Here is a 27400-nt window from a genome sequence, read left to right as displayed (position 1 = left end):
TAAAATGTAATATTGTTGTTTAAAGCGATAGCCGAGGACTCACATTTTGAGAGACATTTAAAATGTTTTCAGGGTGTCCAGCACGTACAAGGTACACCCACACTGGGTATTTTCCACACAACTAGTTCTGCGGGTTAGCGTGAAACTGTAGAAAGGGGCTTTCAATAAATAATGGGTCTATAATGAACTAGGGTTTGCCGATCAGAAGGTCGGCAGTTCGAATCCCCACAACAGGGTGAGCTCCCGTTGTTTGGCCCCAGCTCCTGCCAACCTAGCAGTTTGAAAGCACGCAGTGCAAGTAGATAAATAGGTACCGCTCCGGCGGGAAGGTAAACGGTGTTTCTGTGCACTGCTCTGGTTCGCCAGAAGCGGCTTAGTCATGCTGGCCACATGCTGCACACCGGCTCCATCGGCCAATAAAGCGAGATGAGCGCCACAACCCCAGAGTCATCTGCGACTGGACCCAATGCTCAGGAGTCCCTTTACCTTTACCTTAATGAACTTGCAAATCAGCCACTCGTCTGGTTACCTGCAGCAAGTAGGAATCACCTCCAGGAAACCAAGTAGGGAACTTTCAGCAAACTGGAAGAAAGTTGGTTCTTTCTCTCTCCTCTCACCACCTAGGCATTCCATGTCCCACAAATGACAAATATAATTAGGGAGGGGGGCTAGCAAGTTTTGTAGCCATTTCCCAACTTGCTAAAAGTTCCATTGTGGCCTGGAGAAATTCTATTCCACTATGATTAGATTAGAGACAATGCTATCAGCTCCATTACTAACAGATAGGCAGGAGCCCAGACCCAAGTGAGTTCAAAGTCGCATCCGACTCTCAATCCTATCTGATGATTCCTATAAGGCCACCTGGAAACTTGAGAAGACCACCAGGAAAGGAAAAAGTGGAAGAAGTTGCCCTACTAGCCCCCAAGCATTTCCTATCAACCCAAGGGTTTGGCTGGGGAGAGGAGGTGTTTTCAAAAGAGGGGGTGTGGAGAAAGGCCAAGGGATGAAAATGCCTCCTTAAAAAGTCCAGTGTAGACATTACTGAGCAAAACAGTCTGATTCCGTATAAGGAAGCTTCCCATACAAATGTGTTCTATTTCATTTCCCAAAGTGGAAGTCAATTCTTGGGGAGCTTGGTGCTGATTTCCACGCTCATGCTGAAACTGCAGAACTGCAGAATTGACATGGCTCCAGCACCAGGGCCAATTCAGGGTCCGTGCGTCTATTTTTGCCAGTTGTTTTTTTTTTTAGCTGACAGTGGCCTGTTGCCTGTTCCAAATCTTGCAATTGGGAAGGGCTACCAAAGTAAAGAATGGCATTTTTGACCTGCAAAGGGGCGGGGGGGGGGGTTGCCTTTCCAGCCAGCTCACACCACTTCTGTTCAGGTTTCATCCACCCAAATGCAGAACACAAACATACAGAGCGAGCTCTACAAATATGACACACGCGCATCCTGCTTAGGCAAGTTAGCCCAGGAGCAGCCCAGGAGCACCCTGTCTGGCATTCTCTTTGGAGGAAAAAGGCTATTAGGAGTGATGAAATCTTGGCACTTTATGCAGTTTGCAGAAGGCAACCAGTTCTGGATCCGGCCAGCGCCTGGGTAGATGACTGCCGTGGGAACCCCATATAACAGCCTGGAGTTCTGTGATGAAAGAAAGGCAGGATGGGAATGCACTAAGCCATTATCAACTCACTGGACTTAAATGGCAGGTTGTCTCTTTAGGCAAACAGCACACTGACTGGAAGAGAACGCCGTGTGCTCTCACCAGTGGGCAAGAGAAACACAGAGAGACATGCAGGATCCTGCCCTGCCTCTCCCTCCTTCTGAAGGCAGCCCTCCAACCTCCAGGAACGACAAATAAAACATTTTGTGCAATGTCCCTTTTCCCGGGTTAATCGGCATTCCACAAAGGAAGCCTGGGTGAATCCCAGACCCCTGCTGTTCTGAACTGCTGCAGGCTGCGACTCTTGTCGCACTGGACGTGTCAGCCAGAATTGTTCTATGTAGGGTTTTATTAGTTTTCAAAACTTTACTGCAAAGTTAAAATAATAGTAAGAGAAAGATGAAATGAAATAAAGGGAAGGGGGGGACACAAGCTTCACAGCTGTTACCTCATAAAAACAAAGTCATTCTCAAGAGACTACACAATGAATTAGATGTTGCAACAAAAACTGGCCTGATACAGAGAGAGCGCAGAACAAGTGTTGTGAATGCCATATAAAGCCGTATTTCATCACTTCCCATTCCTGATTGGCCTGTTATACAGTGGTGCCTCGCAAGACGGAAAGAATCCGTTCTGTGATTCTCTTCGTCTAGCAGTTTTTTCATCTTGCGAAGCAAGCCCATTGACGGATTAGCGGATTAGCGCTATTAGCGGCTTATCTGCTGATCGGATCAGCTGATAAGCGGTTTAGCGGCTTAGAAAAAGGGGGGGGACCAGCAGGAACTCGCAAGACATTGTCGTCTTGTGAAGCAAGCCCATAGGAAATTCGTTTTGCGAAGCACCTCCAAAACGGAAAACTCTTTCATCTAGCGAGTTTTCCGTCTTGCGAGGCATTCGTCTTGCAGGGCACCACTGTATAAGTAACAAATGGCTGCAAAACCCTATGGATTTTGCACCCCGAGATACCCTTAGTTTATGAGTCAATTTCTCAGAAATAAAAACAAACGCTACCACGTTGAACCGAATGAGAAAAGCCCAATGACTTGTCCCAGCCCTGTGATATGGTCAAACAAGCAGCTAGCAAAACAATGAGTGGTTTACATGTTAAGTCTGTCTTTGATGCATCCAAAACTGTCACAGTTTGGGTTCTAAAGGGCTACTGTTTCAGAAATTTCCTTTAGCACCTCTTCCCAAAATTTGCACACGTGTTTGCAAGACCATGACCATATAGCTGCATTTTTAAGGTGCAAGTTTACTCTCAAATGCTTCATAGTAGCCACCTTTGTGACAACCTTGTAATGTAAATCACTAATACTAAGGATGAGCGATACTGACCTACCCCTGGGTGTCAAACAAATTCATGGCAAGGAACCTCACGCGGCTTAGATCCTGTCTAAAATATATATACTGAGTCAGGGACAGGTGCATATTAAAATAAGAGAATCAAAGAATCCTGAAAGTCCATCCCCTTGGACTGTGCTGCAGTATGGGGCATCATTTTAAGGGGTGAAGCTTATTTTTTGCATATTTCTTAAATGAAGGGTCTTAAAAATATGTTTTTGGGTGCAAGGAATTAAAATCTGCTGTTATTTTTTTGTAAGTCTATCTTAGCTTAGTAAGTCTATCTTTGATTAAGAAGCACATAAACTGCTTTCAGAAAACCAAACAGTTTTAATGTTACCTTCAGAAAATGTCATGTAATGATTAATTGATTGCTTGGTTCAGGGGTCTGCAACCCGCGGCTCCGGAGCCGCATGTGGCTCTTTTACACCTTTGCCGCGGCTCCAGGGCGGATACTAGCGAGGGGAGGAGGCGCATTGTGCGCCCCGACACTCCCCACTCTGGCGGGCGCTGTACTGGCTGTGACGTCGCATGGGGGCGGTGCATGCGTTAGTCACGCACCGTCCCGACGTCACCTTCCCGCCCGCCCGCCCGCCCACTACATTGTAAGGGGCATGTACGCTGGTCACTGCATTGAAAGGGGGCATGTACGCTGGTCACTGTTTTGAAGGGGAGTGAAGAACACACACACACAAAAAGGTAACTTGTTAATTTAACGTTTATTTCTATGAGGAGGAGTAATTCTGAGGGGTCAAACAAAGAAATAATAAAAAGTGACAAAAAAGTTATTTTTATAATGACGAGTTTTGCGGCTCCCAGTTTTTTTTTTTTTTCTTCGGAAACGGGTCCAAGTGGCTTTTTGTCTTAAAGGTTGCAGACCCCTGGCTTGGTTGGTTGATAAACAAGCACACATACATACATAACTGCAAATACTTTGCAATCATACTTAATGATTTCTATGCAATTTTACACACATCACACTTGCCAAGCAAAACTAAACTATATTAATCTAACCGAAATATCTTTTGAACTCCCCAAGTCCTGTTACAACTTTTTAGCGCCCCACATTAGGGGAAATTTGAAAGTTGGAAAAGTCAACATTTCAGAATGTGAGGAATGCTGAGGAAGAGAAGATGCCAGCAGGGTGGCCATCGGAAACCACAAAGTGTGAAGAGGGCAAGGGAAGCTTCTGTGAACTGAAATTGTTCTGCGTTGTAGATCCGATGCTGTTGACTTTCAACGCTGGCTGTTTAAGAGGGACAAGCAGTCCATTGCGGAGGATGCAACTGCACCGACACAACCCACAAGGACAGGTTTTCCAGATGCTTTCAGGCAGGGGCGGGGAAAAGCGTTCAGCCAGAGAGCTGCATTCCCTTCTCAACAACCTTCTGCAGGACATGGGATCATGCAAGCGGCTGGCAGGGGCAGAGCAAACAATCCAGAACAAATTCAAGCTTCAAGGAAAACATTTCAGATCCTTCTCTATGTGACAGTTTGTATCCCCCATAGTGAACTAATTACTCAATTTATAGAGCTGCCCCATAGCAGAATTACTCTAAGAAAGCAGGGTGGTGTAGTGGTTAAGAGTGCCAGATCAGGACCTGGGAGATCAGGGTTCGAATCCCCACTCCGTCAGGATGCTCACTGGGCAACCTTGGGCCAGTCACGGCCTCTGAAGCTACTTCGCAGGGTCGTTGTAGGGATTAACTGAGGAGGGGAGTGAGCCACTGTTCCCTGAGGCAAAGGGTGAGATATGAATGCAATAAATAAGCTCTTCTGCTTACCTGCTTAAGAAGGATGGATGGGCCAGCCAGATGGAGATGCCAGTTGCCAGCTTGACATCCAGGTATCTCCACGTGGTCACAATTGGACCAGTGCCAGTTGCAAAACGCGCCAGGCGCCTGGGGAATTTCTAGCACTGATAAGAGCTACATGTGGAAGTCCCACCGCTGAGACAGTAAGCAACTTCATTGAGCCGCCTCAAAGGCCTAAGTGGTGGAAATGGCAGGATGTAAAACTGTTTAATAAACACATTCCGACGAGGAAATGTCTTTACGAATGATTTTTTTGAGGCAGACCAGCACGATCACAGGAAAAGTGAATCGGGCATGAAATAAGTAACAGCTGGGATGAAATATTATGTTACAGCTGATGTGCCGGTTAATTTTTTTAATGTTTTCATTTATTGACAATGTTTTAAAGCCACCTTTCATCAATACATGGTATCAGGGTGGAATGCAATCATAAAATTCTAAAACCAAAAACACAGGCAATATAAACACAGATAAAAAAGAGCCGGTAAAAAATAACAGGCTGTTTATATAAATATCAGGAGCTTTATCTGCTTATCTGCTTTCCTGGTGTTTTAATTGATGTTTGAATGTTTCCCAGCCTGGAACATTCAGACACAGGATGTTGAAATTCAGACTGTAAGCTTGTCAGGGCAGGGCTCTATTTGTCTTGTCTGCGGTAAAGCACCCTGTACTGTCTTGACTCCCACCCAATACAGAATAATAAGCTCATCAGCCAGGGATGGCGTCAGCTTCTAGGAAGCCTTTGGGCATCTCTGCCCGAGAGGGCCCCATAAGCAGTCCAGATGTGGCAGAGCCTAGAAGAAGAAGAAGAGGAGTTTGCATTTGATATCCCGCTTTATCACTACCCAAAGGAGTCTCAAAGCGGCTAACATTCTCCTTTCCCTTCCTCCCCCACAACAAACACTCTGTGAGGTGAGTGGGGCTGAGAGACTTCAAAGAAGTGTGACTGGCCCAAGGTCACCCAGCAGCTGCATGTGGAGGAGCGGAGACGCGAACCCGGTTCACCAGATTATGAGTCTACCGCTCTTAACCACTACACCACACTGGCTCTCCAGAGGCACATGCAAACTCAGAGAGTGCCCCCAGTGTTCTCTCAAAGAACACAAAGAGGATTTGGAGATGCACCTCACATGTGGGGCTTAGCCAGACTGGGCCTAGAGTCAAGCGAGAATCAAGAACGCAAGAATCAAGAATGCTCTTGGGGAGTGGGCCCCTTAACTGCTGGGGGAGGTCTTGACAGATACCCAACTCTGCCAACCTCTGGCACCGGACGCCACACAGGCAGCTTCTCCCACCAGCACTCACTACTTGAAAGGAGCGAGGGAGAGAGGAAATGAATAATTTCTGGGCTGAAGAACTATTAATATAAATGCTGATCAAAGCCTTGCAGATTCCCACCACGGCTCTCCACCTAGTTTCACTGGTGCCATGCCCCTGGGGCAAAACGAACTTGTTCCTAGCCAAAACACCACAAGGCCACTTTCAATTCCAGCGCACGCACACACTCACAAAACCCCAGCGAAGTTGTTGACAAGCAGAAGTTTATTTAACAAGCCACCAAGCGCGTTGGCATATGGTCTGAACGCTTCCGACTACGAGGGTGGAATTGATTGCTACCATATGGGCAGAGCATATTACCTGCCAAGGGGCACTTCCAAAAGCACTACTCAGAGCAGGCAAAGCCTCCAAACACTCAAATTAAGGCATGTTCAGCCAGGTAAAGAGGCATGAATCATGTCCTTGGAGAACTCAAATAACCCCCCGCCTCCCGTCGCTGGGCATGCTCTACAAGGGCCCTCAGATCTCAGAAAACGACGGTATGTAAGTGGCCCAAGTTAGAGTAACCTCCGGCAAAGCAGCACATATGAGGGCCAACAACTGGGTTCAGGGCCTGGTCACTTAGCAGCAAAAGTGGAGCTCATTATCCAGTCCAGCTGGGGATTAGGAAGATGAGAGAAAGAGGCAGGAGCTACAGTCAAAATCCAAAAGAAAAAGGGGGCCATAGTAAGAAAAGGAAACAGAACTGGAGAGATCAGCTCAGGCAAAAGCGGAGGAGCAGACACGGCTTGTCTCCACTGTCTGTCCTGCTCAGAGTAGACCCACTGAAAATAATGGGCACAGTGAACTTCGGTCCATTAATTTAAATGGGTCTACAGTGGTGCCTCGCAAGACGAAATTCGTTCCGCAAGTTTTTTCTTCTTTCGAGTTTTTCGTCTTGCGAAGCACCGTTTCCCATAGGAATGCATTGAAAATCAATTAATGTGTTCCTATGGAAACCGCTTGCCAGGCTGGCGGTGCGGAGAAGGGCTTTTCTCCCCACCGCAAGCCTTCAGGACAGGTACGGGAACAGAGGGGAAGGGGCGCAGCGCTTCTCCTCTGTTCCCGGGGCTTGCGGTGGGAGAAGGGTTTTTCCTCCTCACCGCCAACATTCAGAACAGCATTCTGAATGTTGGCGGTGGGAAGGAAAACCCTCCTCCCGCCGCCAGCCTTCGGAGCAGCCTTCCGAAGGCTGGCAGTGGGGAGGAAAAACCCTCCTCCCGCCGCCAGGCTTCGGAGCAGCCTTCCGAAGGCTGGCGGTGGGGCGGAGAGCCCTCCTCCCGCCGCCAGGCTTCGGAGCATCCTTCCGAAGCCTGGCGGCGGGAGGAGGTCTCTCCGCCCCACCGCCAGCCTTCGGAGGAGGTCCGAGGACAGTGGGGAAGACGCGCTGCGCTTCCCCGCTGTCCCGGAGATTTCCCTATGGGCTTTCGTCTTGCGAAGGAAGCCCATAGGGAAATTCGTTTTGCGAAGCGCCTCCAAAACGGAAAACCCTTTCGTCTAGTGGGTTTTCCGTCTTGCGAGGCGTTCGTCTTGCGGGGCACCACTGTACTCCGAGAATAGCTTAGTTGGATACAGCTCTCTATGTGCAATCTCTTCAGCAAGAGGGGAAGGATGCTGCAGCAGTGGGTCTCCTGCACTGGCAGGGAGCCAAACTAGGGGGCGCTCTCTTTGAGTTCCTTTATCCAACTCTATGGTAACATGGGTGAAACACGTCATATTTGGAAGTCTAGGGAAATGTTTAAAAAGTGCTGGGCTGGGTTCAGCTAAGTTGCTGAGCTAATGGAAGAGTGTAACTAAGTCTGGCTAGTGCAATAGGGCTTTCTCCCCTCTTCTTTATCCCCTGCGACCCTTGCATCCTCCCCAAATCTGCTTAGGTGGGGAGATGCCCTGGAAGAGGGCACAGTGGGGAGGAGACGGGAGATGACTCAGTCTGATAAGCAGAAATGCTCACACTGATAGAACAATCGCTTTAGCACAACACTGACTTCCACCCATCAACTCCATGGATCAGCAACTGGTGAGTCGGGACCTTAATGAAAGGTTGATGCCATCACCGTTCTCCTTTGTTTAAGTCCTTTCAAAGAGAAGGATAAAGACAGGAGTGAGCAGAAGAGGGGGTGAAATGCACAGAGGGAGAAGGAGGCCAAAATGAGAGGGTGACTTATTCTACAGGAGGGGTAGCCAGTGTAGTCCTCCCCAGTTGTTTTGGATTTCAACTCCTAGCATCCCAGATGATTGGCCATGTTGAGTGGGACTGATGGGAGCTTTCGGAGAACATTGCATTGGCTACCCCTGTTCTACACACCGGGTCGTCTGAGGTCTGAAAACACTCACTAGTCTATAATGCATTATTAGAAGAAGTCGTGTTTCAAAGGAAGGAACACTGGAGCAAATTGGCTCTCAATGAATGTGGTGGCCATTTCTTTGGCATCTTACTGGCCAACCATTCTGACCTGCCTTGTTTTGAGCAGCAAACTGTAGAAACACTGACCTAAAAGAGAATGGGCGCCTTTCCCCGGGGTCAACTTCCTTATTATTTCTTAAAAGGGAAAGGAAATTTGCACATGAACGAAGTCTTTCCAGTTGGACATTTTGCTCTCTCTTTTTTAAAGACTCAGGAGGAAGCAAAGTTTGCCAGTCTATAAAAGGACTTTTCGTCGTCCTTCACAACCTTCTCTAGGAAAATGAAAGGTTACCCGCAAAGGGACCGCAGGGCTGTGACGGGACACTCTTTTCTTTGCCAGCGTCACCCCGGGGAGAAAGGAGAGGGAGTCAAAGACCGGCCTTTTCCACAGGGTGGTTTTGGGGCAGGCTGGCAGCAATTCTCAAGTGAAGTGCCTTTTTAAAAAAAACAGCAGCATCCAAAACTGCTTAGCTCAGCAATGCTGAATTGTGCTGCTTGTTTGCGCAGTCATTTAAATTTTAAAATGTTGCTGCTCAACGTTGTGACTCAGCTGAAAATAAAAGGCAGGGACAAATGTGAAATCAGCTGGGTGTGAGGAAGAAGCGAGGCGGGTGGAGTTCACAAGATGCTCAGGGTCTGGAAACCAGCGAGAGGAAACGGCAGGTGCCAATGCACACACAGCTGTCGCACGGAACACTTTCTTCAGAACTGCTGGAGATCACGTTTTCCCAGCGCTCTAATCACAATATTTACCGGGAATGTGCCATTCCTGTTCCCAGGCCAGTCAGCGCATCCATCACTATTCAGGAGAGTGTGCAGAGCCCAAGGTCTCCCAGGCACGTATTCCAAGAGTGCTAAGAACATTAGAAGAGTCCTGCTGGCTTGCAGCAAAGTTCCATCAAATCCAGATTTGTATTTGCAACCGAAGCTGGGCAGATGCCACCTAGAAGCTGTGCCCTGTTACTGGCTCCCAACATTGTCAACAATTTAAGAAGGAAGTTGACAAGCTGGAACATGTGCAGAGGAGGGCAACCAAGATGGTCAAGGGGCTGGAAACCAAGCCTGATGAGGAATGGTTGAAGGAGTTGGGTATGTTTAGCATGGAAAAGATGAGACTGAGAGGAGATATGAGAGCCATCTTCAAATATCTCAAGGGCTGTCATATAGAAGATGGATCAAAGCTTGTTTTCTCCTGCTCTGGAGGGTAGGACCTGAACCAATGGCTTCAAGTTACAAGACAGGAGATTCTGACTCAACATCAGGAAGAACTTTCTGACAGTAAGAGCTGCTCAACAGTGGAACAGACTCCCTCGGAAGGTTGTGGACTCCCATTCCTTGGAGGTTTTTAAGCAGAGGTTGGGTGGCCATCTATCACTGATGATCTAGTTGAGATTCCCGCATTCTATGATTCTGTATAGCACTTAGAGCAATGCTTCTCAACGGGTGTGGTGCACCACACTGGTGTGGCAGGAGAGGATGGCAAGTGTGGGGGTGGAGGGAGATTCAAGGACAATCTACAGAACATTTAAACATTTCAGTATGAGGTCCAGCACCGAGGGCCTTCTGGCAGTTCCCTAACTGCGAGGTTGCAGGGAATCATGCAGAGGGCCTTCTCGGTGGTGGCACCCGCCCTGTGGAACGTCCTCTCATCAGATGTCAAGGAAATAAACAACTACCAGACTTTTAGAAGACATCTGAAGGCAGCCCTGTTTAGGGAAGCTTTTAATGTTTGACACATTACTGTATTTTAATATTTTGTTGGAAGCCGCCCAGAGTGGCTGGGGAATATTATTATTGTTATTGTTATTATAGTATAGCATAGCATAGTATAAAAAATATAATTAGAGAATATGGAAATGTATTTTTTTCAAAATGAGAGCAAGAGCATCAAATGATACTGAGGACAGTCCTAGTTCTGTTTTCCAGTGTATTTCTTATCAATTAAGAAATCAGTGTGGCACAGGCAATTTTTCATTCTGAAAGTGCAGCCCAGAGAAAAAAAGTTTGAGAACCACTGACTTAGCAGTATACCGCGTCTTGAGCACTGAACTTACATGAGTGACAACTGTTAATAGACTTATCCTCCATGATTTATCCCAACCTTTTCCCCAAAGCCATTTTAGCTGGCGGCCGATCCTGACACCTTGCAGGAGAAAATCCCAGAAGTTAAATCCCAGAAGTTAAGTTCTTCCTTGGGAGCTTACGATAAGCAATCGTTCACCATTTTATGATCACTTTAAGTTTCATTGCCAGGTTTTTTTTTTTAAAAAAAATTGCATTTTACTTTTTTGATTATTTTAGAAGCAGAGTCTCTCCCAGTGTATTGCTCCAGCGGGCAATGCCGCCCCAACTCAGCACAAGCAAATGCCTGACCGTTTCATGTGACTTTTTCCTTCCCTTTTCATTTATTTTTCAAGCTGTTTGCATCCCTACTCAGGTGCTGGAGCACTCTCACCCTGATTTTTCCTGGGCTGTGGATACTACTCTCCCAGCACTGAATCACACCCAGGTTCACATGTAGCGCAGAGGAAAAGATCCAGGAATTTTATATCACCTGTTCCAAGGCAAATTTAAAGACAGACGCCACCAAAGACCATGCAGATGAACAGGCTTCTCAGCTGCTGCGTGGCAGCCTTGAAAGATCAAGAGGAAACAAGGGCAGCCTCAAACGAAATTAAACCATTACACCAATCCAATCTTCAAAGCCACCTTTGAACTGAGATACAGATGTTTTCTGTGCTATGAAAGGAGAGGATTTGCAGGAAGGGGGAAGTGTAAGCCTCATGTGGACTCAGATACTCAGCTGTGCCGCTGGGATGTTTTGCAGGTGGCCAAATTGAGCAGCAGGGATTGTGAAAGAGTTAAGAGCAGCACTGCGTTGTGGTTTGGATGTGGGTGGGCAGCAGATCAGCGGTGGAGCACATGCGGCGTATGTGAAGAAGGCCCCAGTTTCAATCCCTGGCCTCTCCAGTTCAAGAGGACCACAGTAGCAGACCTCTGGAGACCCTGGAAAGCCACTGCCAGGCACAACCCAGCAAACTTTCCAGACCCGTTCCCCTCCAGATTTTCTGTTGTCGTTTTTTTTTTTTTAGATATTTTATTAAATTTTTCCAAATTATAACAAGAAAAATGAAAAATAAAAAAGAGAATACAAAAAAGAAAAACATACAAAATAAAAACAGTTAAAAACACATTAATTTTCATAACATATCTTCCATACACTTATTTTCCCAGACCTCCTCATACCTCCCTTTTTTGTACTCCAGTTCAATTTGTTAGTTCAGCAAATCCTTACCATCAAGTTTTTACCCTATTCTAATCTTTCATTACATTACCTTACTCTATTCTCCTCATTGTCCTATAAAAACCTTAACCTAAATCTTATTTTTAATAACTTCTCTTAACCATTATATTCTTTCCTAATCCCTTAAACTTTATACCAGAGCCAAGCAGTTTCATTTCATACATCCATCTAGTATTCATCAATTATGTAGAATAATCCTAATAGCAAAAAGTAAAAAAGAAAAGAAAAAGGAAATCCTCATCCAACGTCCCATCCCCAAGGTCCCGGGTTTGTCAGTCCATTTAACCCATTAGACTGGCACATTAACCTGGTGATCTTATATCCGAGGCTCTTCCCCTCCAGATTTTCTGAACTACAACTCCCAGCAAGCCTCAGCGAGCAACACTGCAGGCTGGGAATATTGGGAGTTGTGGTCCAATGCACCAGGTTGGGGAAGGCTAGGTAGACAATACTGGGCCAGATGGACCAGCAAGAGAACTGGGCAAAAACAAACAAGATGAATTTTAACAGGGAGAAATGTAAAGTATTGCACTTGGGCAAAAAAAAAATGAGAGGCACAAATACAAGATGGGGGACACCTGGCTTGAGAGCAGTACATGTGAAAAGGATCTAGGAGTCTTGGTTGACCACAAACTTGACATGAGCCAACAGTGTGACGCGGCAGCTAAAAAAGCCAATGAAATTCTGGGCTGCATCAATAGGAGTATCTAGATCAAGGGAAGTAATAGTGCCACAGTATTGTGCTCTGGTCAGACCTCACCTGGAGTACTGTGTCCGGTTCTGGGCACCACAGTTCAAGAAGGACACTGACAAACTGGAACGTGTCCAGAGGAGGGCAACCAAAATGGTCAAAGGCCTGGAAACGATGCCTTATGAGGAACGGCTAAGGGAGCTGGGCATGTTTAGCCTGGAGAAGAGGAGGTTAAGGGGTGATATGATAGCCATGTTCAGATATATAAAGGGATGTCACATAGAGGAGGGAGAAAGGTTGTTTTCTGCTGCTCCAGAGAAGCGGACACGGAACAATGGATCCAAACTACAAGAAAGAAGTTTCCACCTAAAGATTAGGAAGAACTTCCTGACAGTAAGAGCTGTTCGACAGTGGAATTTGCTGCCAAGGAGTGTGGTGGAGTCTCCTACTTTGGAGGTCTTTAAGCAGAGGCTTGACATCCATAAGTCAGGAGTGCTCTGATGGTGTTTCCTGCTTGGCAGGGGGTTGGACTCAATGGCCCTTGTGGTCTCTTCCAACTCTAGGATTCTAGGATTAAATCAGGCCCCATCTGCACTATACATTTAAAGCAGCATCATACCACATTAAACAGTCATGAGTTCCCCCAAAGAATCCTGGGAACTGGAATCTGTTGAGGGTTATTAGGAGACCCCTGTTCTGCTCAGAGAGCTACAATTCCCAGAGCAGTTTAACTATCAACCCCTCTTCCAAGTGAACTCATGTTCACGTAGTGTGCATGAGATGGGCTGCAACAGGAACTATGGGTAGCACAAACATTAATGCAGGGTTCAGCAAGCAACTGATTCAGTTTCCTCCCTCTTGGGTACAACAGGGCAGGACATTATCTCTCCCTCCGGAAGAAACTAAACTAGCTTAAGCACTGTGTCCCTAAAATGTCACACTCTCTGTGGAAGAGTAGTGTGTGTAACAGTGCCTTGGCATTGTTGTTGTTGTTGTTAATTGCTTTTTTGCTCAGAACAACTTACCCCCCCCAAAAAAAAAGTATGCACACATACCAAAATTTCCTACAATCGCAGGTAACCCTTAGATGTGTTATTACAATGCAACTCTTAAGCTCCCAGACTCACTGGTCACAATCCCTGAACCAAACCAGGTTCTCTTAACGTTCCCGAGTAGGTCTCTAAAACACAAAGTGCTGTGGTTTTGTGTGTGTGAATCACTGCAGAGAAAACCCTAAAGAAGTCCTTACACAGGCGTTTGAAGCTTTCGGTGAACTCCTCCAGACTGCAGCAATCAAGTTGAAACCAGATTTAACCATGCTTACAGCAGACCCACCGAGATCAAGGGGATTTAAGTCAGGGATGACTATGCTCAGTCCCACGGATTTCAACACGCCAACTCATATGACGAAACCTGGGTATAACCCATTGTTTCCAAAGTCTCGGGCTTTTTCTACAAGTATAGCTGAGCGTGAGAAAATGAAGGCGCTTCCAAGAGAATGTATAGCAGAAAGTGACAAGGGCCCATCCATTAATTGCAACGCTACAAGAAATTCCAAAGTTGCAATATGCGGCAGGGCAGGGCTGTCATGCACCAACCTGCAACTTTCCCCCACATCCCAAGTTCTGCAGGGATATGTAGCTCAGAGGTTCCACTCTGACTCTCCTTCCAAGTCACCTTTTCGATGTACGCCCTAAATAAAAGCATGCATAGGGGAAGTCGGACCAAGAAGCAGCCCACAGGTATCCATCTACTTAAAGGGCATAGCCCTACCTTACCTTACAAAGATGTTCTGAAGAGAAGCGAGAGAAACAGCATCACCCTGCACATTGCACTTCTAATGGGAAACGTTTTGGCAAATTTTGCTGCGCTGCCGAAAGCCAAGCAGTTGCTGTTTTCCGTTCCCCGGAAAAAGGCTCTCTTGCTTTGAAGACAACCTGGCTTGTCTTCCTACGCAGCCGCTTCTTATGCCCTCAGAAACAGCTCCTCATTGTAAATACACCGGAGTGGATGTTATCTGATTATGCAATCATATCTGATCAAAACCCTGCTAAATTCTTGGCTTGCAACCACATTACTTGGCAATACATCCCATGTGTTAATTAGGTTATTTCCTTTTGGCATTTTTGAACTTGCATTTTAATACCAACTGTTGTACGCCAAACAGGGCTCTGTTTTGTTCCTCTGCCTTTTATTTTCCCCTCTTAAGAGTAACCAAAAAGCTTCTTAGCTTCTCCTTTTGTTCACGCTCAATGTTCTTAGAAAGGAGTTATGAAGCGCTACAAAAAGCAATGATTTCTAGATTCTTGTGCAATCAGATCTTTACAAGCCTTAGAATGCACCACTGATTTTTATTTTTTTTTTAAAAGCATTCAGCAAACAAATGTTTACTTGCCAATAGTGACAACCAAATTTGCAGCCTACTATTCACCTGCATTTCCATGTTCCCCAGTTGGCTTCTCTTAGCCTCCTAACGGGCTATTTAAAAGGAGGGGAGCCACTCTGTCCCTCCTGACCTTTGCATTTTGATGCTGGTTGCAAAGAAAGGGACTTTCCTTCCGAAAAGAGCATTCCAGGCCTCTTAACTCACCTGCCTGGATTTTCTATTTGCCTATGGCTGTCAGGCAGTTAGTTCAAACCATGACTAGTTTAAAACCTATCTGACCTCATAGCCGCAGGCACAGAACATAAACTAGTATACAGCCAGCATTCCTAACTCCTTCTGAAGCTGGACAAATTACGATCCTAAATAAGCTTTGACAGAGTTACAATCGTGGTGGATCAGGGGGGTGCTATGGACGTAGTTTATCTTGATTTTGGTAAGGCTTTTGACAAAGCCCCCCATAACAGACATGTTATTTTTTGCTCTTTCGGCACCTTGGGAACTAACAAGTTTTAATGTGGCATGAGCTTCAAAGGCAGCACATCTCCACCCGAATCATTTTAAGCTGCTAAAAGGGCTAAGCTCTGCCCAACCAGGCAGAAGAAGAGAAAATGAAAGTCACTTGGGCCTTCTAGAACATCCCATAACGCTCTGTGCATAGAGCTCACTTGGGTTTGCCCCAATGCTTTCTAGGGCACTTCCATTTTATGGCTTTCAGATACAGACCAGCACATTTTCTGTCCAAAAACCCCCCAAATCAGCACTCTCACCCCACCCGCCCCCCAAATATCAACATCATTCCCTATCCAGAAACTCCTGTGTGTCGTATTGAAACTTCCTTTTTGTAAGAGGAGATTTTGTTTATTACATTTATCACATTCCTCTCACTGGGCCACGGATTAGCTGTTCCGGCTGACTCTAGACGGTCTCTGGGTTCTGTTACGTATTGCTACGATCACCAATGTTTCATTTTCCAATGCACTTTTCTGCTGGGAAGGTGACCCCCTAAATAAAGCCACATCTTATAAAGACGGCTATGCAATTGGGCCCTTGTAGGAGGCGTGGTATACCTCGGGTCTGTGAAAAGCCAAAACGCCTTCAAATATCCTACGAGATCGCCTGGGTTGCACAATTTTGAAAGAGCTAATCCAGTAGCAGCAGCAAAACATATATATATATATATATATATATGCAGGTTTTGGTGTCTTCGGGTGTCTTCCCGTGTAAGAGTCGGGGTGTCTGTGCGACGTTTCGACGAGGTCTCACTCGTCATCTTCAGGCTGGTGCTTTCGGCTTCTCTGTTCCAGTAACAAGAAGCCGAAAGCACCAGCCTGAAGATGACGAGTGAGACCTCGTCGAAACGTCGCACAGACACCCCGACTCTTACACGGGAAGACACCCGAAGACACCAAAACCTGCATTCCTGTACCCGTGAAAATCTACGAAAGCATATATATATATATATATATATATATATATATATATATATATAAGCATATCTTGCCTATAGAGTTCTGGCGAACTTCCTGTTGGCCTCAGGCTATAACCACAATTACTCAGTTTTTTAAAAGAATAGAGGAGGCAGGAAAGACACTGATTTTTGCCTGGTGCCTTTGGGTTCACAAGCCCTTGCCCCTAGCTTCACTGAAAACCTTGAAGAGAAATGGCAGCCTGACTCACAGGGTGCTGGTGGGGGGGTCAGCCAAGTTCAAAGCTGCAAGGGCTTTGCACGTTCAAAAGCCCAAAGGTCAGCCGTGATACATTTCAGTTTGGATGGACCTGGCGATTCTGGCTGCAACTGCACGTGTACCGACCACTGGGGCCAAACTGCAGTTCTTCACACCCGACTCCGACTCGAAGGCTGCATTCTCCAGAGCCACGCCAACTCCAACGCCCCAAGATCAGGTGCAACAGGCTGAATTCAGGCCAGACAAAAGGGCATAAAACTGGGCTCCTAGCATTTGTGGCAGGACCCGGCCACCCAAGGCTGCATCTTGTCTGCCAGCTACAAGGGTCGTCATTGTGGTGCCCTATTCTCCTCCGGGAAGAGGCCTGAGCACCCTTCTTCCCCGCCAGAATACTGCCCCATAATTCTCGATATTTCACTTTTATCTGCTGAAATCAGGATTGTCCTCCTTGAATAGCCTAATTACCTGCACGCTGGCAGCACGCCATGTGATTTAGATTAGGTAACTCAACAGGCGCATCTTCCAAGAAAGTGTTTTCACTCCCAAAATAGGGAGATGTGAGGAACAGGATAAAAACCATGTTTAGCTCTTCCAGACGTCTCACAAGCATTCATGATCAAGGCCGACAAACATCAAGTATAAGTGTGTGTACGTGTGTGTGTGTGCGCGCGCATGTAAAGACCAAAGCGTGTCCAAGCAGCTCCTCTTCTTTTTATGGGACGTTTTAAAAAAGCAAACCTAAATGACATGTCTTGGGCCTTTGACGCAGAATGTTAATTGGGATTGCAGCTTTCAAGCTGCAGCAGAGCACTTCCGGGGTTTTGCCTGCAGCCTTTTGAGGCCATAAGCTTGTGGAAATGCTCATCGTCCCTGAACGGCGATTTTAAGCAAGCAGAAAATGGTGAAAGGTGTGTGGCCTGTTGTGCAAGACATCAGCCATAAGCCACACAGCTGTTGAGCATCTTTGGAGCAAGCCCCACACCCAAGCACCTTTTTTTGTAGTTTATCGACTTTCGTTTACTTGGGAGCGTGGGATTTGTTAGGTCAAATGGTGCAGGGTAGATTGCCCCGGCCTCCTGGCCCTGCTGCCAAACTCACTCAACTGCTTGTCATCCGCTGGGGTTCTCCTTGAGATCATGGCCTGCGCTCCCTCCTCCCTAGATTGCTCCAAATCTAAATCCCTGACTAGCTTCCCCCAGCTGATAAGGCAGCTAATTAGATCGGGTGGTCCTCATTTGAATAAAATACAAGGAGGGGTAGCTCAACTACTATCCAAATTTGAAAGGAATTTGAAAGAGGGCAACCACCTTAGCCCCTGGGAATGGGGACTGTGGGGTTTTTTTTAATCAAGGGAGTGATAAGGATGGGGGGAGGGAAATCACATGCTTAAACTTTTTTAAAATCCCCTTTAGAATATCTGACATTTCAAGGAGACTGCTGACTAAAGCTTCTTCCCCTTTCGATGCACAGAGAGCTTATCAGCAGTTTGAAAATTGTACACTTGGGCAAGAGTTGCAACATAGCGCTTAGCCGTTGATGCCCCTGCAACAGTAATGTGGTTCTTTGGTCATTTCCTGCTCTTTTATGCTTACACAGCAAAAGGCAGGGGATGCTAAGGTCCCATCTGTGGATGGAAGGGATCACAGTCATTTTGGGGCAACTAAATCCACAGCACCCCCTTGGAGCCTGCTAACATAATCAAGGACCACCTCTCTCCATATGAGCCTATGTGGACCCTGCAAGGATCATTTGAGGGCCTTCTTCAGCTGGTGCAGAATTCAGTGGCCAGGTTGCTCGCCGGAGCAGGACGGTTTGAGCATCTTACACCAATCCTGGTCCGATTGCACTGGCTACCAATTAGTTTCTGGGCCCAATTCAAAGTGCTGGTTTTGACCTATAAAGCCTTAAACGGCTCAGGACTGCAATACCTCAAGGACCGCCTCTTTCCATATGAAACTACCCGAACCCTGAGATCATCTTCTGAGACCCTCCTTCATGTGTCTCGAGAGGTCTGGAGGGTGGCAACACGAGAACAGGGCCTTCTCTGCAGTGGCTCCCCATCGGTGGAATGCTCTCCCCAGGGAACTTTGCCTGGCGCCTTCATTATACACCTTTAGGCGCCAGGCAAAAACATTCCTTTTTAACCAGGCCTTTGGTTGATCTGATTTACATCCTATGCCCTTTTAAATGTGTTTGTGGGAAAGGAATTTATTGATTTGTGGTGGTGGTGTTTTTATTGTGTTTTATTGTGCTTTTATGCTGTGAATTCCCCTGAGATCTACAGATCAAGGTGGGTATACAGATTTAATAAATTATAATATAATATATACGGGAGGCACTGTGGTCTAAACCACTAAGCCTCTTGGGATTGCCGATCAGAATATTGGTGGTTCGAATCCCTGCGACAGGGTGAGCTCCTGTTTCTCGGCCCCCGCTTCTGTCAACCTAGCAGTTCAAAAGCACGTCAAAGTGCAAGTAGATAAATAGGTACTGATCCGGTGGGAAGGTAAATGGCGTTTCCGTGCGCTGCTCTGGTTTCGCCAGAAGTGGCTTAGTCATGCTGGCCACATGACCCAGAAAAACAGTCTGTGGTCAAATGTCGGCTCTCTCAGCCAGTAAAGTGAGATGAGCACCACAACCCCAGAATCGTCTGCGATTGAACTTAACTGTCAGGGGTCCTTTACCTTTACCCTTTAATATAATATCATATAAAGACAGGACTACACCAAAGTACCAGTTCCACCCTCTTTAACTGTAAATTTATGGAAATGGAATAACCTAGAAATGGTCTCCACAGCAACCCATGATCAAGACTCCACATAGCTGGATGCCTCTGGATGACTGTAGTAGCTAGCAGCTCTGACAGCTGCTACAGCCACTCACAGGGTGCCCCTTTCCATCAATCTCAACAGCAGCATAAACCAACCTCTGTCGGGACCCAGAATCTTCTTGCAACAGAGAGGAACTGGTTCGTATGACTTCCACAGCGCCCTTATTTCTCTTTGCTGCCAGAGGGCTGCTCAGAGGGCTGGGAGAAGGCGCTCAGTGGATGCTACAGGCACTCAGAGGCTTCAGATATTCACCTTCGTGGATACCTGCACGAACCAGCCTGTAACTCCAGGCCCTGCGTCACACTAGGCAAGAACTGCCACAATGATATGGCGTTGGATTACAAAAGCAAGAGGTGATGACTGCCCACTTACATAAATAAATGTTCCCTACACAGCGTAATTTAGTGGGACAGTGCTTTACAGCATCACCAAAAAAGATCCCTGCCCCAACAAGCTTACATTGTTGAGGTGTGACTCTAAAGTAAGAAGAGAACAGAAAAGAGGCTGTTCGGAGAAGCAAGCGTAACAAGGTGTGTGTTTGTTGAAGTTTGCTGTGGTTGTAGAAGAGTGGAGGTTATGCAAGGGCTTTGAAGAAAGGTGGGCCCCAAAGAGACGTATTTGCTCAAAACACAAAGCCGTGTGTTCACCCAGAGCTTGATGACCGCCTGCCCTGCACAGAATGTCTTTGAAGCTGTGTCTTAATACAACTAGCTTTTCCAGGAGGCTAGCAAATCCTTGAAGTAAATGGAAGAGGAACCACTTTGGCTGTGGGGCACCACCAGGTATGTTTTCATCATTCAAATTCGCTTCGATTTGTAAAACTGCACACGTCTGACGTGGAAACTACCGATGAGATATGCAGAAAGCCGCTCTCTCTCCCTCTCTCAGTAACAGCTGTCACAAGGTCACCTTTCAGAGGAGGAGAAGAATTTAAATGGGTAGAAAAAGTGGTTCATGTAGAAAAGAAAGATTCAAAATGCTTAGTTCTTGGTATGAGCTTTCGTGTGCATGCACACTTCTTCAGATACCTGAAGAAGTGTGCATGCACATGAAAGCTCATACCAAGAACTAACTTAGTTGGTCTTTAAGGTGCTACTGGAAGGAATTTTTTTATTTTGACTATGGCAGACCAACACGGCTACCTATCTGTAACTCAAAATGCTTAGAAGCTAAAAAGTACCTAAAGGAAATGGAATCCGTGGGCCACAGCAAATATTACAAAATTAGATTGCATCTAAGACCCTAATGTCAGAGACAGACTCTTGTCTTCTTAAGCCTGGAAAGGTGAACCTGTAAGCCTCCAGATGTTGGACAATAAATGCATACCCCCAAAAAATATTGTCCATGCTTGCTGGGGCTGATGGGGGCACCGGATTCTCCAAGTTAAATGAAATAAATTAAGGCTGCCATCCTATGCAAGCATACCTGTACATCTCATTGAACTCGCTAAGACTTACATGCAAGTGGACATGGATAGGGTAGCATTGTAAATTTAAAAGCCATACATGAGATAACATCAATCATTAGGTTATTTCAATTGATCTTAAATTATAATGCATCCCACTAAATGCTCTCAAAATATGGTTGGGCATTTAACCCATCAAGAAATAATTTGGTACTGGGTACTCCAGCATCAGTTAAAGAACAGGCAAGGATTTTTAAAGCATTTGATTTATTAGAACAAAAACTAAATACTTCCGTCATCGTGCATGCTAATCACAAAAGCAAAATAGTTAACTATGGCTGTGTTGCAATGAAACCAAGCTAAAAATGTGGTGGAACTGATAAATGCAGTCACATTTATAATATAACGTGTGGTTCTGGTCCCTCCATCTCAAATAGATTATCAGAGAGCTAGAAAAGGTATGGAAAGAGGGCGACTAAAAATGATCAGGTAGTGGAAGCTAAAGTGTTTGGGGTATTTTGCTTTTTTAAGAAATGACTAAGGGGGTGCAAAAATTATGCATAGCATGGAGAAAGTGAATAGAGAGAAGTTTTTCTCCCTCTCTTGTAGTACTAGTTCTGCAGATCACACAATGGTACTGCCCCCCAATAAATTCAGAACAAAGTTGAATATTTCCTAACACAGCACAATAATAAATTTACCAAATTTGTTGCCGCAAAATGTGGCGAGGGCTCTAACAGCTCAGATGACCTTTAAAGGGGAGGTTGGACAGATTCAGATAATCGGAGCCTCCCAGATTTTGAGGCAACATGAATACCACTTGCTGGGTGGCAACAGGGGGCAAGGACTATTGCCTTTGAGTTCTGCCACTGGGCTTCCTGGCAGCTTCTGCCTAGACACAATGGAAACACAGAGCGACGGACTAGATGGGACTTCAGTCCAATCCAAGTGGGTTGCTCTCATATTAAGATTTCCACTGCTGCTCAGTGTTTGCCTGACTTGGGGGAAAGATGCTCTCACAAGGCTCCTTGCTGGCAAAATAAAAGACCATGATGAAATGTCGAGGGCAATCCGACATCAGAACATCCATGCCTTTGTGGAATATTGGCAATATCTGACCCTGATCATTAAACAGGTGGCCAACTGACCGGTCAACTGACAGTATTTGACCTATCAATTGACTTAAATGTGCTGACCTTTTCTCAAGATGTTAATGTATAACAAGAGGAGCAGAAGAGCAGGACTTTAGATGCTCAGTTAGATTACACTCTCTCAGAAAACCAAAGGCTTTTTTTTTTTTGCTTGTTAGACCACATTTTCTATTTTTAGAAGACACCAAAACACCATATCCAAGTGAGAAAATTGATTTAAAACCTGGGTTCAAAAGATATTGACATCCCTAAGCATAAACATTATTTAGCAGTCATCGAGTGCCTGCAATTTTCTACCTTTAGCTAAAACAACAACTGGCAGCATGGTCCTAAGCATATTTATGCAGAAATATATTCCCCCAGAGTTCAATAAGGCTTACTCTCTAGCAAGTGTGTTTAAAATTGCAGCCAGATTGGTGCAGCTGTTTTGATTCAGACATTGTGTTTTGGATAATCCACCAATATGCTGTTTAACCAAGTACCTCCAATCAACACATGTTTAAATACTGTAATATTTTAAATATCTAACCAGCTGTAAACAAGACTGCATTCTTTCAGCTGCAACAGATCAGATGTGGTAATTCTAAATTAGCTGTGCAGTCATTGGGCCAGCAGCCCTTGTGCTCTGAGCCCAATCTGTAAAATGGAACAAGTGTTTTATGACCCTCCTCCAACCATTACAGTATTATTTTTTAATATCATTTACAGATTGTCACCTATCCTGCCAGGGGCACTGTTTGAAAATGAAAGAAAGCTCAATACATAGCACAAAGAATGATCAGTGTCAATACAAAAACAAGATATGAAAGAAGCACGAGCTTTTTTTACAACCTGCCAAATTCTATAGATCCACTGTGTCCTTAACTTAACCCCACACGTGATTATTTAACGTGCTTCACACCAAGCAAAGCAACACTATGCAAACATGAGATTAACAGGGTGAAAAGGAGGGCAGCCTTCTGACCTAAACTTTGGTCTTAGTAGCAGATGAGAAAGTAAAAGAACAGATTAATAGGAAGCTCCCTTACACCTTAATACCTTGTTGGGAGCTTCCCAGAATGGCTGGAGCAACACAGTCAGAAGGGCGGCATATTATTACTATTATTACTATTATTACTATTATTATTACCCAGTCAGCACCACCCACACAGACACACAGTCTGAGTCTGGGTTTCAGAGATGCCAAGGATTGAACCTGCAACCTTCTGAAGCCAAAAGAGCTTCAGAACCTCTTATCACTTCCCCAAATGAGCGCATACACAGAGTACTAAGAGGTCAACTACACATGACACGCAAGCATGTATTAATAGGGGGTGCTGCTTTTAAAAGATAAAAAGAAAGAAAAGCAGCTTTGAGGTGGAATGTGGGATTTACAGCACAGAAGAAACAAGGGAGAAGACAATAGCTTCTCAGCTCCAAACAGCACCCCAACACCATCACAGCTCCTTCCCTGGTTCCACACGGTTATTTTTGCCTTATACCAATGGTGTTCAGGTACTAGCAAGAAACCCGAGGCTGCAATCCTGTGTGTGCTCGCTTGAGAGCAAGTCGCAGTCAACTCAGTGGAACTTACCAGTCAATGTGACTACACTTCGGCTACACATGTTAGTACAATCCCGATATCATCCGCAACAAGGTCTCCAAACACACCCACATTTATTAACTCAACTCTAGGAAATCCAGGCGTATCAAAAGTAAGGTGAAATTAACCAGCTGCTCCTTTGTTATCGACAGCAATTCAGGTTCTTCCTGGGAGAATAAGGCTGCAAACCTAGACTCACTTGCTGGGACTTGCTTCCCAGTAGACATATGTAGGTTTGCACTGCAGGAGAGTGTTACCAGGAGAAAGTTGGATGTAGCCAGTAAAAATAAAATAAGAGCCAATGTGCAACACCCCAACTCCTTCACTGTAAAGTCTCAACTGCCTAGTCCATATATCTGGGCCATTTTACCCCTTATTTTTATCTGTATTAATAAAGCATCATTAGCATGACTGAGATACTGAGATTACTTATGTACAAGTGCTTTGAAAGGTGTACTTGAAATGTGCATTGTAAATCCCCACATGCAACAAGGCTGGGGCTTGATCCACACAGGGAGACACCTTTTCTCAGCAAAGCAGAGCTGAAAAACGTGTGCGCTTTGTGGGTGCCCCCCACCCACCCACCCACCCACCCACTTCCATGGTTGCTATTTGCACAGTAACCCTAAAACAACACTGTCACATCATGCTTAAAAAAACCAAAAACCTTACGCAGCTGCCAGAACCTATACACCTCCCCATACATGCAGGCTGAGCTTTACATGACTTTCCCCCCTAAAAAAGGTCCATCGTGCTTGAATTTGTCTTCCAATGGTTATTAGCAATGACAGGTAAAGGGCACAGCAGACAGCTTCACTCAGAATACCAGATGCTTGGGGGGGGGGTGGGTTGAGGAATAACAAAGGAAAAGGACACACACCTTCAATCCCCCATTTGTGAGGTTTCAGGCTGTCCCCTGCTGGAAACAGAGCACTGGACTAGATGCGACCTATGGATTAAGTTCATTATCAAACATTTAATGGAAGATCTTGAGTATGCCTGACTTATTTCCCCTCTTGTCTGCTTTAACTGCGCTGCTGTTTTCATATACATCAGCAATTTGAGCTGGCCGAACTACAACCCTCTCGCAGACGAGGCATTCTCTGGAACGTTTCCATCAGCACATAATGCTGTACATACACCCGGCTAGCACATTATCTCAGCACAAAGCATGCCAGGCTGATGCCGCTGAAGCCAGTGACGAAACCCTCCTCTAGCAGTCTTATTGGGGGGAAAGCAAGGCTTTGTTTGCAGATGTCTGCCTTCTTTCCTTCCTTCAAATCCATACACACATACACACACACACGCACACCCCAAAGAAAAGCACAACGGTGGGAAATCTACCACTCGGCCAATCTCTCCTACTATGCTCAACGATTCCTAAACATTTTAGGCAAACGGGATACCTAATGTTAGCAGGGTGTAAAGGAGAAATCAGAAGAGGAGAAAAGACAGAGACACACACCCCTTAAGAGGGTTGCAGCATTGACAAATACCACCTACCTATTAAAGAGCAGCACAGAACCTCACATTTGTTCTGGTTTTAATATAAATTTAGGGGGGGGCAGGGAAGGAGCTTGGTGCATGTGAATTTAAAAAACCCCACAAACCCTCTCTTTCTGCTTTTGTGTCCATCATCTTGAGCGCATGCATCCCTTGCAGAAGAAAGCCAGGGCATCTGATTGTAAATGAGCGTACACATGTTATCTTGCAGAAACTGACTGCTCTCGTATTTCATCTTTTGTGACATTTGGAAGGGGGAAGAGAGAGAAATAATATCAGAGGGCAATTAACGGGAGGATAAAGAAGTCTTTATTCTCTGGGAAAGGGCTGGGTATGTTGTTGCTCTTGCTACTGGAATCTCACATGCTCTCATGCAGACACAGAAAGAGGAAATGATCCTGAAAAAAAGGCAGGAGGTGGGGCGGTGGGAGGGAGGGAGGGAGAAAAATAGAGAGATGTGTCATTAGGAACTAAGGTGAAAAGAAAAGGAAGGAGATCCTCCGTGGGTGTAACTAAGCAGGGAGGTTTCTGGACCCCAATCTGAGCCGTCAAACAAATGGGGTGGCACTTGTCTACAGTAAGGGACAAAACAAACATCTGCCCCCATGTTACCCCCCCCAAACAAAAAGCATACACACAACCTTGAGCTTCAGGGAGGCTCAGAAATCATTTACAAAAGGGTTCGCTCATCACCTTAAAGAATAACAGCAGCACCCCAAGCACACCACCCTACCGAATGGGAGATACTGGGGACAGGGGCTTCAATACCTGAAACGATAAGGGGAATGCTATTCTCCCCCCCCAAAAAAAAAAATTTAAATTGGGGAAGGGAGGGAGAGAAAGGGGAGGATAGGTACCTGCAGTCTCCAACAGGACCCCTCTGCACTCCAGGCTCCCAAGCAGATTCTGGGGGAGGAACTGTGCAACAAACACCCCCCTCCCCTTGAAAATAAATAAGAACATCCCCATTTCTCCCACCCACCCAAAGCGAAAAGCCTAAGAAGTGATCAAAGTGAAAGGGGAAATGGAAGAAAGAGAGCTTTACTACCTCATATGACAATAGGTAAAACACACACACAGAGAGAGAGACATGAGACAGAGGAGATATTGAGGAGAGGGGCTACACAGCCCCCCCCCAAAGAAATATCTGGAAAACTCTTTTTTTCCCAGTCTGAAAATTGGGGGGGGGGGTTATTGCCTCTTGCGAGAATAAGGCCACCACACATCTCCCATCCTATTAGAAATGGGGAAGGGGTCCCCCTGGAATAATAAGAAACAGAACTTCACCCACCCAAGTTGAGGATAAAGCAGAGGGGAGGGGGGCGCCTTTACTGCCCGACGCAAACACACACCTAGATCTAGGGGGAGTCCCTAGATAAAAGGATAACGAGCCCCTTCCCCAAAACTGTGGGCAGGAAGGGTCCTCTCCTCCTAAAGGTTCTCAGTGGGCACCCCAATATTTGGGGGAGCCCCCACATAACGGTTCTCAATAGCACCCCAAGACTGAGGGGTGGTCGTCCTCAGAATGCTCCTCAAGATCACCCCAGGATTGGGGTGGGCAACTCACAATGGTTATCTCCGGGGTACCCCAAGATTTGGGGCGTCCCTTCACAATGGGTATCTCCGGGGTACCCCAAGACTTGGGGGACGCCCCAGAACGGTCCTCGAGAGTACCTCGGGGGTTTCTTTTTGGGGGGCGCCTCAAGCCTGCGGAGAAATGAGTGGGGGTGGGGGCGCCCCTGCCTCGCGGGAGTAGGGGGGCCCCTTCCCCCTCTGCCCCCCAATAATGAGCAGAGAAAGGGGCTGCCTGGAGGAGGGGGCGAAGGGAGGGAGGAAGGAGGAAGGGGCGCTCCAGGAAGAGAGGGGAGTCGGCTGTGGGCGCCGGGCACCCCGGGGTCCGCCTCTACCTCTCTCTTGCGGTGCCGGGGGAGAAGCGGGCGGCCGGCCGGGCAGGCGGTGGGGTCGGCGGGGCGAGCGGGGCTCTCGGCTTCGCTGCGGGCGGTGCTGGCGGCGTCGCCCTGCGGACCCCGCGACGACGGCAGCTGCTGGCTCTGCGGCGGCGAGGCGACGACCGGCGGCCTGCCTGCTCCTCGGCGGCCCGGCCTCCTCCTCCGCCTCCGCCGCCGACCACGGACCGCCCACCGCCCGGCTCCTCCTCGCGGGCGGGCCCGCCGCCGCCGGCCCGGCTTCGGGGCCCAGCCTGGCTCCGAAGGGCCTCCGTGGCGCCGGCAAAAGCGGAGAAACGGAGCCGACGGAGCCGCAGCCAAGCGGCCTCCCTCCTTCTCCTCCTCCTCTTCTGCATCCGCGCGCACGGGGGTTCCT

General features: G+C 46.6%; 1 protein-coding gene across 3 annotated transcripts in view; it reads right to left on the bottom strand.

The window, feature by feature from the left end:
• SMOX (spermine oxidase) overlaps positions 1 to 27150 on the bottom strand; it is a 50943-nt gene extending 23793 nt beyond the window's left edge. For 2 of the 3 annotated variants that reach the window (XM_082236498.1, XM_082236500.1), the window contains exon 1: positions 26986 to 27150. The gene's annotated coding sequence lies outside the window, so the exon portion shown is untranslated. Of the gene's footprint in view, positions 1 to 14313; positions 14469 to 26985 lie in introns of those variants that run through there. The other variant, XM_082236499.1, reaches the window with a different exon arrangement.
• Positions 27151 to 27400: the final 250 nt, after the last annotated feature.

The sequence above is a fragment of the Podarcis vaucheri genome (assembly GCF_965113315.1).
Source record: "Podarcis vaucheri genome assembly, chromosome: 9".
NCBI lineage: Eukaryota > Metazoa > Chordata > Lepidosauria > Squamata > Lacertidae > Podarcis > Podarcis vaucheri.
The sequence above is the reverse complement of the archived record's forward strand: the minus strand, read 5'-3'. Positions and strand labels throughout refer to the sequence as shown.